Below are 16,242 nucleotides of genomic sequence, written 5' to 3'. Positions count from 1 at the left end.
TAAGAGATAATTATGGGGCTCCACCATGTGTGTTTGTTTTCATGGCTCCCAGAGTCCAATTCCTGTGGTGTTCATGATGCACTGTAGCAATTTATTGTCTCATAGATGGTAAGGTTGTTCAGTGACAGCTGTGGCCTGTTGCAGGGTTCAGCTCAAACCTCCAGCAGCCAGGAACCTTGCTGAAAAGAGTGACTACCTGCATTTGGCTGAGGAGAGCTGACAGATGTCAGGACATTTTGCCACAAATCTCGAGAGTGTTTTCTGCAGGGAACATGAGACAGCACAAGAGATTTAAAGAAATAAAGTGTGAGTTGATATTTGGAGGCTTTATTTTTACAATCTTATCAAATTAAAAATACGATAAATATTATTCTCTTATTCTCTTAATAACGATATAAAGAATAAAAGTTTTAAAAAGATCATGAAGCCAAATGACTGCCACTTTTCTGTATAAAAGCAAATGTATTTAATTTACTATCCCCCAAAAGCTCTATTCAGACTCAAGATGTGCATTGTTGGTGTGTTGTTTTATCTACACTAAAAAAGTTCATGCAAGTTTTCACTGCTTATGCGAGTCATATACGAGCCAAATGCTCTGTGTTTTGAGGGTTTTTTTCTGACTTTGTCTGGAACAGCAGAAGCCCTCAGGAGGTGGGAGCTGAGGCTTGCTGCAGCTCTTGGCAAGGAAATTATCATCAATGTTCTTAGTTGGCAAGGAGAGCACCCTGAGAGACTGAGCAGCTCCTCTGAATTAGCTTTTGAGAGATCAGGTATCTCTATGGATTTGCTTGTTTGCTTGTTTGTTTGAACCTTTCATGACTGCAAAGCTGGATGTCCCATGTTTCACTTCCCCATACTGAACTCCTCCTTCACAGATGTTCAGTTCCCATTAGTCCTACTATTGCCTCAGGTAAATAGTCTTTTTTGGAATTGCTGCCTTCTCTGACCCTCCATTCAAGGAGAAATCTTAAACTTTTCTTGTTCTCCAGGGAAGTTTTAAGGAAAAGGGGGAAGCTCCGGCACCTGTCTGTCTTGCCTGTATAATGACATTATAGGGTACTTTCAGTGTTAGACAAAGATTTAGGAAGCTCCCGTCGAGGGTTATAGTTTGTGGTTTGTACATAATTCTTGACTTTTCTGTGAAGACTTGAAGGATGTCTCAAACTTTCATCCTGAAAATGCGAAGCCTGATGTGTGGGCATTCACCCTTTTTTCCCCACCAGTAATGAAGTCTGTTTGAAGAACAGTCCAGTGATACAACAGTGATCTGCAATGAGCTTTTCCAGAGGGAAGGAACTGAGATTAAGATGCATAGTGAAGTGAAAGAACATAGTTGGTAAGTTACCTGACTGGTGACTTAGTGGTTCAAAAGGATGGATTTGAACCTCAGGAGGTGAAAAGTCATTAACTCCATATGATATATTGAGAGATGTCCTAGAATCTAGATTCAGACCTCTGCCCATAGGTCTAGGTTCAGTTTCCATTCAGCAAGGGAAGATACAAGCACAGCTTTGGCTACATCCAGAGGCTTCTTTTGAGGACTTCAGTGTCCCATGGGACTGATGATAGCTAAGATATCAGTTTAGTGGTAGCTGGCTTCAAATGAATGTGTTCATTTTCTCTGGCCACAGGTTATCTATGAACTTCTGCGTGGGCAGACTGGCAGCTAGCCGGAGCACAAGCTATGTGCAAAGCCTCTCCTTGCATGAAGCGCTAGCAGTAGCATATAGTCCTCTTGAAATTCATGGTTGATTTACTTATGCAGCCAGCTCTTAAGAACAGAGATCTTGGAGCAAACTAAATTATTCTGAAACCAAACAAAAAACAGAATTAAAAAAAAAAAAACAAGAAAATGTCATTGGGAGCTCAGCACATTACACTCAGAATGCAGAAAACAATGCTCTGGCATTTCTCCTAAAGGTCGTTGTACCAGTTTTCTACTGGGGCATAATACATGCAGTACATGTTATCTTGCTTTCAGGAGAAAAATATGTTAAGTGTTTCTTTACAAATCAATTAACCGGCTAGTTTAATGTCAGTCTCCAAACTTCAGACTCTAGGAGCACCCTTTGTATCACCTAACTTCAGGTAATTTGCAGCATAGACCTCTCCATCGGAATTAGTCATCTTAGATTCCATTTGCAGAGAAAAGACATAGGCACTTTTTGGTTCTTATTTGACCTATTTCAGAGATTTGCATTGCATTACTTTGGATATTTACATGCAGGTGCAGGAATTTCACAGCAGGATCTACCATTTCTAATGCATACAGCACTAAAAAGTCTCTCAACATAGGAACTATGTAAAGGACATATTCTTTACAGCCTGTTTTATTTTTTAAGGCTTCCTGATGCATTCTGTTCTGCAGCATGCACTGGTTTATTCAGATGTTGTCCATCTCAAAAATAAGCAGAAAACTCAATCACATTTGCCTTCCAGCTTGTATTTCTTCTCTGAGTGCAAAGAAGAATTCAAATCCCATCACAGTTGCTCTCATGACTGAGTATCAAGGAAAACGATATTTCATTAAATCAATTTTAATAATTCTTTTCAACAAGGACAGAGAAAGCATTCTGCATCCTCCTTGGAAGACTATTAAGTAACAATGAAAATGCTAAAGCCAAATAATCAAAACAGGGCTTTAAGTTTCTGAAATCACTATAATTAGGACAAATACACACCACTGCAGTGTCTCTTTTTTCCCCTCAATTATGCTTAATGAGATAAGATGGGCTTTTAGCTAATGATAACATGGGATTGTTCAAACATTCATGATTAATTAGCTGAGTATAACTGAAGATACATATATCCTTAGAAGACAGAAGAAGGATTTTGTTTTGGATACGATTATTAAATTTCAAAGGATTATGACAATGAGAAGAAACATTACAGTAATCATTTTGCTTCAGTGTGGTTAAATGTAAGGACATCAAATATTTCATTGTGGAGAAGAACAGAAATAAACACAGTAGTGATTTGCCTCCCACAAATTTTGTAGTGTGAATATAAAGACATACTAAAGCAAATAACTTAGAATTTTGCAATAATCTGGAAGGTGCTTATACATAAGAAAGGGAATTTTTTAATAGTTTTGCAAATATGGCAGGATGAATTATTCAAAGGAGGATGACAGCTAAAGATGAATATTAGAAAACATTTTTTTAGCATTGTGGTCATATGGAATATGAGACTGAGTCTCTCAAAGGATGAAAACACAGCTGGACCTTTCAAGCTGAGCTCAGTAAAAGAGTGGAGAATATATAGTGGGAACCAAGGAGTCACCACCCAGGTACAGACGTCCACCAGGACAGGCATACAAGCTTGCAGCACCTATCTTGTCTCTATTATGCTTTCTCTTCCAGGTCTTCCATATTCAAAATAAAAAAGATAGGGAGTAGTGATATTGTTGGTGCTTAATTCACTTAATTCAAAGTGCAAGATTCAAGTCGTTAGCCTTGCTAAGCTTTGCTCAGCTCAACACAGAATTTCGATCAGTGGGAGAGATGTCAAAAATGTTGTTATAACAACTTTGTGATGATCTAATCTCCAAGGCCATCTTAGTCCCAGAATATGGCAGATTATCTTTGTGGTTTGACATCTGATTCATGTTAGCTCGGAAAGGCACCGTTATGCCAGCCTTGGCTGTCAGGAGCTCCGTCATACCACCTCTCAACACGCCCTTCATTATCAGGAGATCAGGAGCTGGAAAGGAATAAGACTGTAGATGGCCAAGTGGCTGCCTGCCATATAGCTAATCCAGGAAAAGAACAAAATAGAGAATAACCTTGGGTCCACAACTCAGGCACACTGCAAGCTTGCTCCCCAGAATTTTGTAATCTCAGTTGTCTTTGACACCTGTAGAAAGAGATTGTGAAGCAGCCATAATGTCAGACCAGAAGTCTGTATTCCTGTAATAACAAAAGGGACTGGCTCTCTATTCTGTCTTAGAGAAGGGCTTTACCATGTCATATCAAAAATAGTCTAATCCTGGATTCATTCTATTATAGTAGGCAATAGTAGAAACACTAGAAAATAGAATAGAAAAAGGAGATGCAAATACTAGTAATTTGCCCAGACGTTCAAAGCAACAAAGTGCCCAATAGAGAATCAAGCCCTGAATTCTCGTAGAGGTAAACCAAAAACCTCCTTGTTGGTTGTTCAGGCCCTACATAGGAGTCAGATCTTTTTCTAAATTCTAAGGCAATGGGATTCAGACTTTGAAATGGCTTAAGAGCACTGTGAGACATTTGACAACCAAGAACTATGGTTGCAGTTTAACCCATGTGCTTAAAATTAATGTGCACTGTTATTTCCTGAATAGCCCATCAGTGTATGCAGACATTTAGAACAAGCAAGACATGCTAACAAATTATCAGACTGTCTCTTAGGGGGACATTCCAGGAATTTCTGATTTTTCTGTCTGCTTCAGTCTTTCCAAAGTCTTCCATGCATATTCCTCCTCTTCCTCCTCTCTCTTTCATACCCCTTTTAGTAAATTTTTAATGTAATTTCCTGAAATACCACATTCATTGTCACCACTGGATAATTCCTCCTGTGACAATTCATTGCGTTTATAACTTAGGACTTTATACTTTTCCATATTTGCTTCAGTCCTCCTGCTATTCACTTATCAGTGCTGGTGTACCGACCACCATAGACCTGAGTGACTACAAAAAAACAATTCTCTTTGGTGAGGGGAGGGAATTGGGTGGTGATGTTCTAGCTATTGCACAGGGGAGGGCTTCCTTTGTCTCAAGGAAAGAAAGTAAGCTGGAATGAGAAATGCATTACAAATTCACTCTATGGGAGACAAACTGACTTAGCAAATGAAGACGTTCACCTCTAAATTACCAGTTCAAGGTCAGATTCTGGTGCATGTCAATAGGGACTTAAAAGCTTTACCACCCTGTGTCTGCTCTGCAGTTTCAAATTTAAAGAAATGACAGTCTCAGGCTAGTTTCTCATAAACACCACCACCGCTGTCACTGCTAATTGGGCACTTGCTGGAAGCATTGGCAAAGAGGCAAAAAGACTGAATGAGCCATTGACATTGAATTCACCTCACATTGCTACATGTTCAGTGAGGCTCTTTGCTGCTGGCTTTGTGCTGGCTGTGTGTCTGGTAGAGGTAGACCTAGCAGAGTCTCCTTCTGCCTTGTTATCTTGCTCTGGCAACTCAGCTCTTTGAAAACTGTTTCTGCCTTTTATAGCTAATGTGTTGTTATTTAATGTAATTTTGAAGGAGGCAATCATCAAAGAGTAATGGGCAGGAACTACCCTGGGAAAATCTGGCTTCATGTCAAGACAAACTTTTTGAGAACAATATACTGTGTTTTTACCAACCTGTGTCTGACACAATCTGGCTGACTCAAAATCTAGACATATCCCAAAATATCTAAGGCTTGAAATAAAATAATAACACAACCTTTTGAAGCAGGGCCTGCTCCCATAAACTATATGAATAAAGGTGAACTCCTGTAGCATGTTTTGAACTTTAACTATCCTCCAGGAGGAGTTGACTCTGCCTGCTGTTTTTCTCTAATTGCAGTCCAACCCTGTCAGCGCTCTCATGACCAAAAAAAAAAAAAAATAAAAAACAGTCCAAGTCCCCTCAAACTCAGAAAAACAGGTCCACTTTTGATTTTATTATGCAAAATCACTACATTTTATATTTTTCATATTAAACACAGAAGGAAATTTAGCCTCTCTCAGAATTCAGGTTTTCTCAGAACACCTCTGAAACTTTAAAATTCTATATACTTTATTGCTAGAGGAACTTATTTTATACAAACACTTCTAGTTTTGCAAACACTTTCATTACTCAGTGAAATTAATTCCTCAGGACAGGCAAAATCTGAAGTATCAAGGGCTCGGAGTCAAGTTTTAACTTTAAGGTTCCTGATTGTTCAGTACTAAATCAGTTTCTTTTATAATATACATGGAAAAATTGCTAACCAAACATCAAGACAACTTTCTGAATAAAAGGCTTCCTAGACCAGACAACAGAAAATAGAAAGGAGAGGAAAACATCTTGTGTCCTCAGGACCCATGCTCTTGCATCTGAGAAGACATCTCACTCAACTGCAGTCTTCACATACCTTATTTTTTTTTCACACAGAGACCCCTGTGTGGGATCTGCTCCGACCACTGTTTTTGGGGGGTTGGCTGGGGAGAGAAATCAACAAAAACAAAGAGTGGAGGATTTTTGTTAGGAAGGTAAATCAGGGGCATATTTACTCTGTGATTTCTAAAGGGGTGTAAACAGGAGTTCAGCACCAAGTTGTCCATGACTGTATGGACTAAGGAGTTGACCAAGACTCAATCTGCTAAACTGATATGAACAATTTGCTGCCTTCAGCTTTCAGTCTGTCCCGGCCAGAGGCAAATGGGGCAGAAGAATAAATGTGTGTCAGCCTCATGTGTGCATCTGTTCAGTTTATTAGTTTAGAGCAATGGAGGTGGCGTTGCAGTTATATGTCACCCTGTAAATGACAATGGCTAAGGAGTCGGGACATATCTTGTTCTGCCAGTCCTGAGAAACTATGGCCATTACCAATAGGGCAGATCACTTACAAAAAAGTTCTTGGCCTATCTGTAGCAGTCATTTATTCTGTCAGGCTGCAACTGAACTGTGTTTTTGAAGGTATATTTTGAGTTTAGGCATCTTTACGGTATTTACACTTGAATGCTTCTTGTCCAGAGCTAAATTCTTTTTTGGGTTTACTCACCACCATAAGTACGTTGCTGCAGCAACGTCTCTCTAAGAAGATAGTATATGTTCTACCAGATGGATTTTTGTTAATCCTGGGATAAACACAAACTTGCTGATAATTGCTCAAACTGACACTGTTTTTTCTGTATCTGTTGGGATGTAGCAGGTTCATGGATCTGTTCCATTGTTGCAATTGTGCCTAGAGTAAACAGAAGCTAATGCACTCTGGATATATAGTACACAACTACACAAGAAAAACAAAAGGTTATGTTGGACTTAGGGACTATGCCATGAGTATGAATTTGGCATCCTGTCTCATACAGCAAGAAAGAATAGTTTTCCTTCTCAGATTAATAGTCAAAATCCAAGCAGGATATCATTCCTGTACAGAAGCCAAATGGATGCTACACAAGTTGTAGATACCCTACCAAAATCATAAAACTTTTCGTAGGAAAATTTCTTAGAGCTTGACCTCCTTTCACATTACTTATTTTCCTTGGTTTGTGGTCAACCTCTAGAACTCAGCAAATCTAATACAGCGGGGGAATTTTTAAATGTTGCATTATGTGGGCTGACAGAGGCAACCATTTTCCTCACCAGCTTCATACACCAGTAACATACTCCACTGAGACCAGTAATAGTATAGTCTCAATTGCTCAACATGTTCTAAAGCAGAAATAAGTCATCCTGGAAAGCCATTTTGAGAATGGAATATAGTTTTGGCAATTCTAAAAACAAAGTATTAACATATGATCAGTTTTGAGTTAGCGTAGGTTGACATTATTAATCACTAGATAGCAGGAATGAGCTGGTCAGAAATACAGGAGATGCTGAAGTTACTTGCATAAGGACTAGATTTCCACTGTGTTTAAAACTATGTTCTCAAAATTTTGATGCCTGGGTACACCTTTTTTCTCAAGTTGGCAGCACCCAACAGATCTCTTTTCCCTAATCTTGTCCAGCACCTCTGGAGAGCAGCCTTATGGAGAACTGTCTGCCCTCAGCTCTATGGGCTGTTCCCTCATGTCAGGACTGGGTGGGCAGAGGAGTCCAGCCTCCTCTGCACCTTTTGGCTATTCTTGCAGGGTGCTGGTGTGCTATAGCCATCTAAAGGGAATTTTTGGTTTATGTGATATATTGCATTGTGAGGTCCTGTCCATGATCAGGGATTTTAAGTACTGTATCAAAGTTAGTCACGTTACCAATAAGTTCACAATTTTATAAAATTTTATGCAAGTATTTAATCACAAAACCTGTAAAATATTCTTTTCCTCCCTTCTGAAAGAGTCAGATATTGCACTCCTTATTTTATAATGAAGAAGAGATTGTGACATAGTAAATCAGTGTCAGAGAAGATGGAAGCCCTGAGCACTGAAATCTAATTTTCTGCTCAAAACTGTCTCTCAAACTGGTTTGCATTAGAAGAGCTAAAGATTTCCTCTGTTTTGACAGGGTACCCTCACTTAACCTGCAGTATGAGTGAAGTGGCAGTCAGATCACTCTTCAGTGTGAATATTAATGAGAACATTCATAATAATCCTTTCCTTTGACGATGGAACAGGAGCTGAAGTCCAACAGCAGGATCAAAAAGGGTGGCGTGGTACATGCATCAAACCATCTGGCTAATGCATAGCTCAAGGAAATGAGCCAAAACATTTCAGTCAAAACTCTTCACTGGAACAGTAATAACCCATGAGTCCCTTTTTCCTAAAAACCCTGGAGGCAGAACAAAATATCCTGTCAAAATGCATCAGTGCAGTGGAGCAAGAAGAAACAAAAACTTCAGACAGTGCATATGACCATGTGAAGGTGTTTATATATTTCACAGAGAATTTTTTTCTACTCTTTGTTACTCTCCCTTTCCTTCCCCTGCCCTCTGTGCCTTCCACCATCACAAACAGACGATGTCTGGCTCTAACAGCTCCTTAATTTATTCAGTTCAATCTATGTTTCATTTAAAGACAGTGTTTGTTCCAAAACTTTCTTTTTACACTTTGCGTGTTTGTTCACTGATGTGTAAGTAACTCAGTCGCTGAACTGACTTCTATCATTTTCACCATCTGCTGGGAAGGAAAAGGCAGGTTTTCTGAAGATTTATCTGCTCAGGACATTTTCCTGGATCTTGAGGATTAAATATAAATGAAACTACTTTTTGACAATGTTCTCTGCTCATGATCAAAGTTGTTCCTCAGCATGGATATTGGTCATGATATTGGTACATGTCTGGTAGAGGAAACATGACGTTCTCAGTCTTAATAACTGAATTCCTCTGACAGTCACATCGCCATGGTCTGAATAGCCCAGATAATGAGTCACCAGCCCATTCTAAGATGCAGTACCACTGGACACATTGGTGGGGTGGTAGGAGGAGGTAGACAGAGGCCAACTCCCTTCAGAGCTCCCAGTGTGTCCCTTCAGAGCCCCTAAAAATGCCAAACGTACAACTTTACATAGAGACCTCAGTGTTCATTAATGCACAGTAGTGTTTTCAGTTTGCAAACAGGACACATTCAGTGGCTTTTAACACACTAGGTGACAGAGGCCAGATGAGGATACACTGGACGTTCACGGCTGAAAATCTAATCACAAAGGATGAATTTGTAAATTCCAGTCTTTCTCCGTTAATCACTACTATGTACAGACCTGGTATATTGAAATGGCATAACAGGTTAAGACAGAAGTGTTCTGAAGGATCTTCATTATGAGTGTTCAAGATTAGGACAGCCAACGCAGGTCAAATTCAGGGTGGTGGTGCATGGAGAAAGCATGCCGAGAGGATAATCTGAATATGCAGATTGTACCTGAAATGGGAAAGGATAAAGACAAATTCTTAAGTTTCAAACCCAAAGTCCTGATGCCAGTGGAAATTTTGCCGTATTGTTTATCTCTGTTTTAGGAGCAAAAGGCGTAAACTGGAAAAGTTTCTGAGGGAGGCATATCACTGCACAACTAATTGCAATATGTTGCTGTAAGATGTGAGAGAGATTTGGCTGAGACCTGCAATGACCCACTGAGCCATATTACAGTATGTTCTAAATGGAGACTGAGTACTGATCTGGGAGGCACGGAGTTCTCGCGTAGGTGAATTTGCAGACTGGGACAGCTGATTTAATATTTTGCTGGAATCAGTCTGTGAGAATAACTTTTTCCCAAAAAGAGAAGTATCCGTAAGATCTTCATACCATTAAAAAAAAATTGTACTGGTGAAAAGCTAGTAATGCATTCTGCACACATTTTTAAGACTGGTTTTAATTTGTAACATAAAAACCCCTAAACATGAGTGTTTTGTTTAAAAACAGAAGTGGTTTCAAAGTTCATTGAAATATTTTTATTGCTGAAATCTCTCAAACAGATTTGCAAAACAACTAAACACCAGAGATATTTGTTTGAAGGTGCCATAGTTTAACCCCAGCTGGCAACTAAGCATGACACAGCCACTCCCTCCCTCCTGTGCCCCTGCCCCATTGGTTGGATAGGGAGGAGAATAAAAAAAAATATTAGAACTTGTGGGTTGAAAATGAGACAGTTTAATAGGACAGCAAGGGAAGAGATGATTAATAATAATAATAATAATAATGATGATGATAATATTATTATTATTAATAATAAACTCAGTGATGCACAATACAATTTCTCACCACCTGCTGACTGATGCCCAACCAGTTCCCGAGTCGTGGTGCCCCGGCCAACTCCACCTGGTTTCTATATTGAGTGTGGCATCATATAATATGGAATATCCCTTTGGCCAGTTTGGGTCAGCTGTCCTGGCTGTGCCCCCTCCCAGCTTCTCTCTGGCAGGGCATGAGAAGCTGAAAGGTCCTTCACTAGTGTAAGCATTACTTAGCAACAACTAAAAACATCAGTGTGTTATCAACAATATTCTCATACTAAATCCAAAACACAGCACTATACCAGCTACAAGGAAGAAAATATACTCTATCCCAACTGAAGCCAGAAGGAAATTTCTATCCACCAAACCTTCCTGAGCTGAAGTATAGTGGTATTGAAAAGATCACTGGTCTCTGTGTTCTGGATGAAATCTATTTAATATTTCATTTGCAAAGGTATGACTTTCCTTTTAACACTTACTGAAGTTTTCATGAGAACTATTGTGTTTCCAGGACAGTTCATGTTGATTATAGCCAAAACCTGCAAGTTCAGAAAAAAGTGGGAGGTTTTGGGGAGTTTTTGTTTTTTTGGTTTGGGTTTTTTTTTTTCAGATTTGCTGCAGCTTTTTCAAGAGTTCTTACCCTTGTTCTTTTTTTCTTTTTTAACCCTGAAGTAGAACTAACTTTAGATTTATCCAGTAACTCCTCTTTATACAGGGAAAATATAAGGTTGACTATCTCACTCTTGCTTTAAAATTTTATAAGTTTACACAGGAGATGAGATAGTGGTTCAGCAACCTAATGTCTAGAATCACAGACCTTGTCTTGTTTGATGTTGTTTATTAAACGTGTTGACTACTATGACTTTGAATAGCCTTGTTTAGCATCCTATTATCCAATACTGCGTTATCACTGCTAACAATAATTAGGTCTAGTAGGACTACTGCTACCACTACCACTACCACTACTATCTTGGAAGCACCAGCAGTGTGCAGTTGAAATCAGAGCATTTTTTCCTTGGGAGTTGAGCACAAACAGCCAAATTTCCCCGAACAGCTCACACAAATGAAAACTAAGAGTAGACCATGTATCATTAACATAAAGTGCCGCAACTCCCCTTCTGCTGTCCATGTAGTGAACAACTATCTCAAATGGAATTAAAAAAACACACTTTACCTGAAGAATCTTTAAGGAAAAATCATTATCCCCAGCATAGTATGTATTTTCTGTTATGTAACCCCCTCTCAAATGGACATTTATAATGAATTGCAGTGAAATGTTTAAAAAGGCTCCTATTACCACTTTTACTCCATTTTGATACATCTTTTTTTTAACCTGTTCACAGAGCTCTTATATGTACACTCCAAATGAACCATAATTTCATGCCTAATCTGAGGACACTCAATATTTAACAGGCTTTTGCAATCTGTGTCAAAATCAGATTTTGTAATTCTGACAGTGTTTCAGAAAAAGAAAATATGACAGAAATGTAACTAGTATTCAGTCACTAAAAATAGTTTCTGTTAGTTAGTGAACATATCAAGATAATCTAAAACCAAGATCACCATATCATTAACCTGTGTGGACACATGTCAGCATTTTCATAAATTAAGTGCTGACATAATTACATTCTTGTAATTCTGAAACTATTTTGGCAAATAAAGAAAAGTGCTGGAAAACCTTTTATTCACAGCCTTCAAAATCAAATGATAACCTTTCTATATCATATATTCCTCTATTATGCAATATTTGAGTGAGGTAATCTACCTTTTTTTGTCATATATCGTTCTTTTGTGTATAGAAGAATGTATTCCAAAAGTGAAAATTAATAATATCTGCTTCAAATAATGACAGATTACCAAAGTTCAAACTGTTTGAGACTAGTATAATTATTATGCTTTATTCCTATAAACTCACAATGCTTTTTTGAAGATAGTCAAGCTGAAATCAGCTCAATTCAGTCAGAAAATGTTGATATTTGCATGGTTTTAAAGTATTAGTAGCTGCAGAGAACAAGTTGTTCTATGAACAGTGAAATTAATGAAATTGAAATTCAGGAGGATTTGTGAATCCTACACACTCCTCACCACAACACTCTCAGTTTCTTCCTTGTCCCTTTCCCAGTGCTTTCAAAATCTCCTGAATATCCTATAAGCAATAGATAGTGACAAGCACTAGTGAAAAAAATCTTATTTTTGACTTGCATTTATGATGATGGACTGGCATATATTGCCTGATTACCTGAATGACCAGGCAGAAGACATAGCTGTAAAACTCACGCATCAGCTTTTTCTACAGCAGCAGCACTAACCCCTCTCCTGTCTTGGTGCAAGCTGTAGCAAAATTGCTTGCAAAGGTCTATAGAAGAGAGATGGATAGAGAGAACAATTGCAAAGGCTTATTTCCTTGTTAATTATTTTCTGACTCAAAAAAGAAGGTGATTATTATTTTTTTGTATTAATTACAAACCACAAAACTTTTACCTTACCTACTATGATTTTAGCTATGGGGAAATAATGAAAACAACACTGTTTTATTTTCTGTTGCAACCAAGTGAGCTATATGAATTACTATAAATAAAAGTGTCACATTTTTGCTGTTTCTGCTGTAATCACCACCTACAGAGAAAAACTATATTCTCACATTTATTAGTCCCAGACAAAAGTTCAAGGCTGTCATTCTTTCTGTTTACAGTAGAATGATTTTGTGTGTTTCTTATCCCTGATAATCTAACATTAGAAATAGATAAACTGCTTTTACATAGAGTAAATCTTTTGTAACCATTGATGTCCTTAGTAATTCATTAACATTTTTTAAGCTACCCACCTGAAAAGCTCTTTCTTCATTTTGGGGATTGAGTCTTGACTTGATGGAGTATCAAAAAACAAATCACTATGTATGTCTTGGATGTATCTAAACCAATTCAGAATTCATCAGTCAAGAATCAAGCTTAGATCACGGTGATCCTATCTTTTCTTTACTCACAGCAGACCAATAAATGTTGGTGTTAGGGCCAATATAGCTGATATTTATTTCCTGATAAATACAAGGGATGAATGTGCCTTTAGACATTAAGAAAATCGTCATATAGATAATAACCATATATAGAGAAATCCTAGCTGCAGTTTCTTTGTGAAGGCTAGATTGATTCTTTTTGAATTTTGTTGTTGGTTGGAGTCATGTATTCTGGAGTTTGTAAAATGATTAGGAGCTTTTTGTTGTAAAGCTGTTGTATAAATGCAAACTACTGCTATTTGTATTTTTTTAAACAAAAAATGGGTTATCTTGGCAATCTCATACACCGAGATTCTACAAACCCAAGATTTAATCAACAGTTACATTACTTGTTTGATTGATTGATTCAGCTTTCCTCTTACTGATGCAGTGAATGAAATAATGGATGTCTCTTAAAATAGGGGACAGAAGGATACCTACAGAATCCGTGAAAGAAATAGGATACAACCTGTTAAAGGAAGGATGGTCACCCTACCTGCTCATACTCTTGTCTATTCCACACTGCCTGCAGTTTGACTTTCCTCAGACAAAGCTGACTTATGCTCCTGAACCTCCCTTTGAAAATATTCCCTAAGAGAGGGATCCTTATTCTCTGCCAGTAGTCATATCTTTTAAATTAGTCTGGTTTTGTCTCCTATTTTTTCTTTGCCTCTGCAAATGTATAGACTCAATCAACAACGTAGCTCTACTATAGGATGAGGCATTATCATCATATATCTGAAGAAATGTCTACACATCTTCACAGACAAAAGTGTCTGCCTATGGTCAGAGCCAGGTAGGTATTGTTCAAGTGTCAGTGGGCAGATGCTGATGCTGTCAGACCTGTGCATGGGCACAGTGATATTGGGATGCTCAGTCTCCTCATCTTGGATGTTCCCCTGCCAGCCAGAGAAAGGACCTGTCTCTGCCTGCTCTTCCTGTCCATGGAAGCGGGTCTGACTTGTGTGGCATGGTCAGAACCACAGCTTATTCAAACCAATGGGAAATGAAGAAAAGCTAAATGGCCAGATCTTATTTGCAACATGGTTAGAGCTTTCCTTGGTTTAAAAGTCTAACATTTAAAACAGAGTTGAGGCCCTGTTTTTTGTTCTGCTGAGAGCAATGTAGAACTTCATAGAACATTGGTTCTTCCCTGGAGCTGCTGAAGGACATGGCTCTTCCACAGGATGACTTGACTGAGTCATGGAAGGGAGCGTTGATTGCTAGTGAACGGCAAATACAAAATGACAGCAAAATGATTACTGATGAGAGAACACTAATAATGAAACAAAGCAACTAGTGGGGCTATGGGAAATGCCAGTAGATTTGCCCTATAGATGAACATTATGATTTTTTAGAGGTCTTAGTAATAGTGTTTTCAGAAAGTGTACATCAGCTTAGGACGAAAGACTGATGGGCTGAACAGTTAGACTACTTTGACCCTAAGAACCCAGCTTTAGATACATCTTCTGTTTTAGAAAATAAAGAAACTTGAGGTCAATGGACTGATGGCCATTGATAAGTACAACAAATACAATAAATCTTTCAGTGGAAACCAACTCCTTTTCCATAGAAAAACTTGATACATATCCTTTTGAACTTCGATTTTGCCTAAAACTATTCAAAATATCGTATAGAGGTCAGAATCTTGCTCACAAAAAAACACCCTCTCACCTCTTTCCAGAGCAGATATTTACAATTACCTTTCAATGCCTATGACATAGGGCAACGTTTTCTTGTAGCTTCAAACCTGAAACAAAAAATTTTGATCTACAATTTCTATATTGGTATTACACAACAGAATTACACAAAAGAACTGTATCTCTATGGTACTTCTTTGACCTAAACCACTTTATTATTGGTCATAATTGACTGGCCTTATTAATGTCATCGGTCTGGAAATGTAAGTGAATTTGTCTGACCCTTTAGTATCAATATAACGTATTTGTCTGTATGGAAGTTGAGAAAGAGGTGGAGAAAGAAAAGGGAACCTAAGTGAAAATCACAGAATCACGGAATCACAGAATCACTAAGGTTGGAAAAGACCTTCAAGATCATCAAATCCAACGCCACAGTGTCCTCTAAACCATGTCCTGAAGCGCCACATCCACACGTTTTTTGAACACTTCCAGAGACAGCGACTCCACCACCTCCCTGGGCAGCCTGTTCCAATGCTTGACCACCTTCTTGGTGAAGAAATTTTTCATAATATCCAATCTAATCCTCCCCTGGCGCAACTTGAGACCATTCCCTCTCGTCCTATGACTAGTTAGTTGGGAGAAGAGACCAACACCCACCTCACCACAACCCCCTTTCAGGCAGTTGTAGAGAGTGATGAGGTCTCCCCTCAACCTCCTCTTCTCCAGACTAAACAACCCCAGTTCCCTCAGCTGCTCCTCATAAGTCTTGTGCTCCAGACCCCTCACCAGCTTCATTGCCCTTCTCTGGACACGCTCCAGCATCTCAACATCCTTCTTGTAGTGAGGGGCCCAAAACTGAACACAGGATTCAAGGTGCAGCCTCACCAGTGCCGAGTACAGGGGCACGATCACTTCCCTACTCCTGCTGGCCACACTATTTCTGATACAGGCCAGGACGCTGTTGGCCTTCTTGGCCACCTGGGCACACTGCTGGCTCATATCCAGCCGGCTGTCAACCAGCACCCCCAGGTCCTTTTCCGCGAGGCAGCTCTCCAGCCACTCCTCCCCAAGCCTGTAGCGTTGTGTGGGGTTGTTGTGACAGAAGTGCAGGACCCGGCACTTGGCCTTATTAAACCTCATACAGTTGGCCTCTGCCCATTGATCCAGCCTGTCCAGATCCCTCTGCAGAGCCCTCCTACCCTCCAGCAGATCAACACTCCCACCCAACTTGGTGTCATCTGCAAACTTACTGAGGGAAGTCCAAGCTGGTCTGGTAGTTTTTATTTTA

The sequence above is a fragment of the Phaethon aethereus genome (genome assembly GCF_964289735.1).
Source record: "Phaethon aethereus genome assembly, chromosome: 5".
In the NCBI taxonomy this organism is placed as follows: domain Eukaryota; kingdom Metazoa; phylum Chordata; class Aves; order Phaethontiformes; family Phaethontidae; genus Phaethon; species Phaethon aethereus.
Note: the sequence above shows the minus strand (reverse complement) of the source record.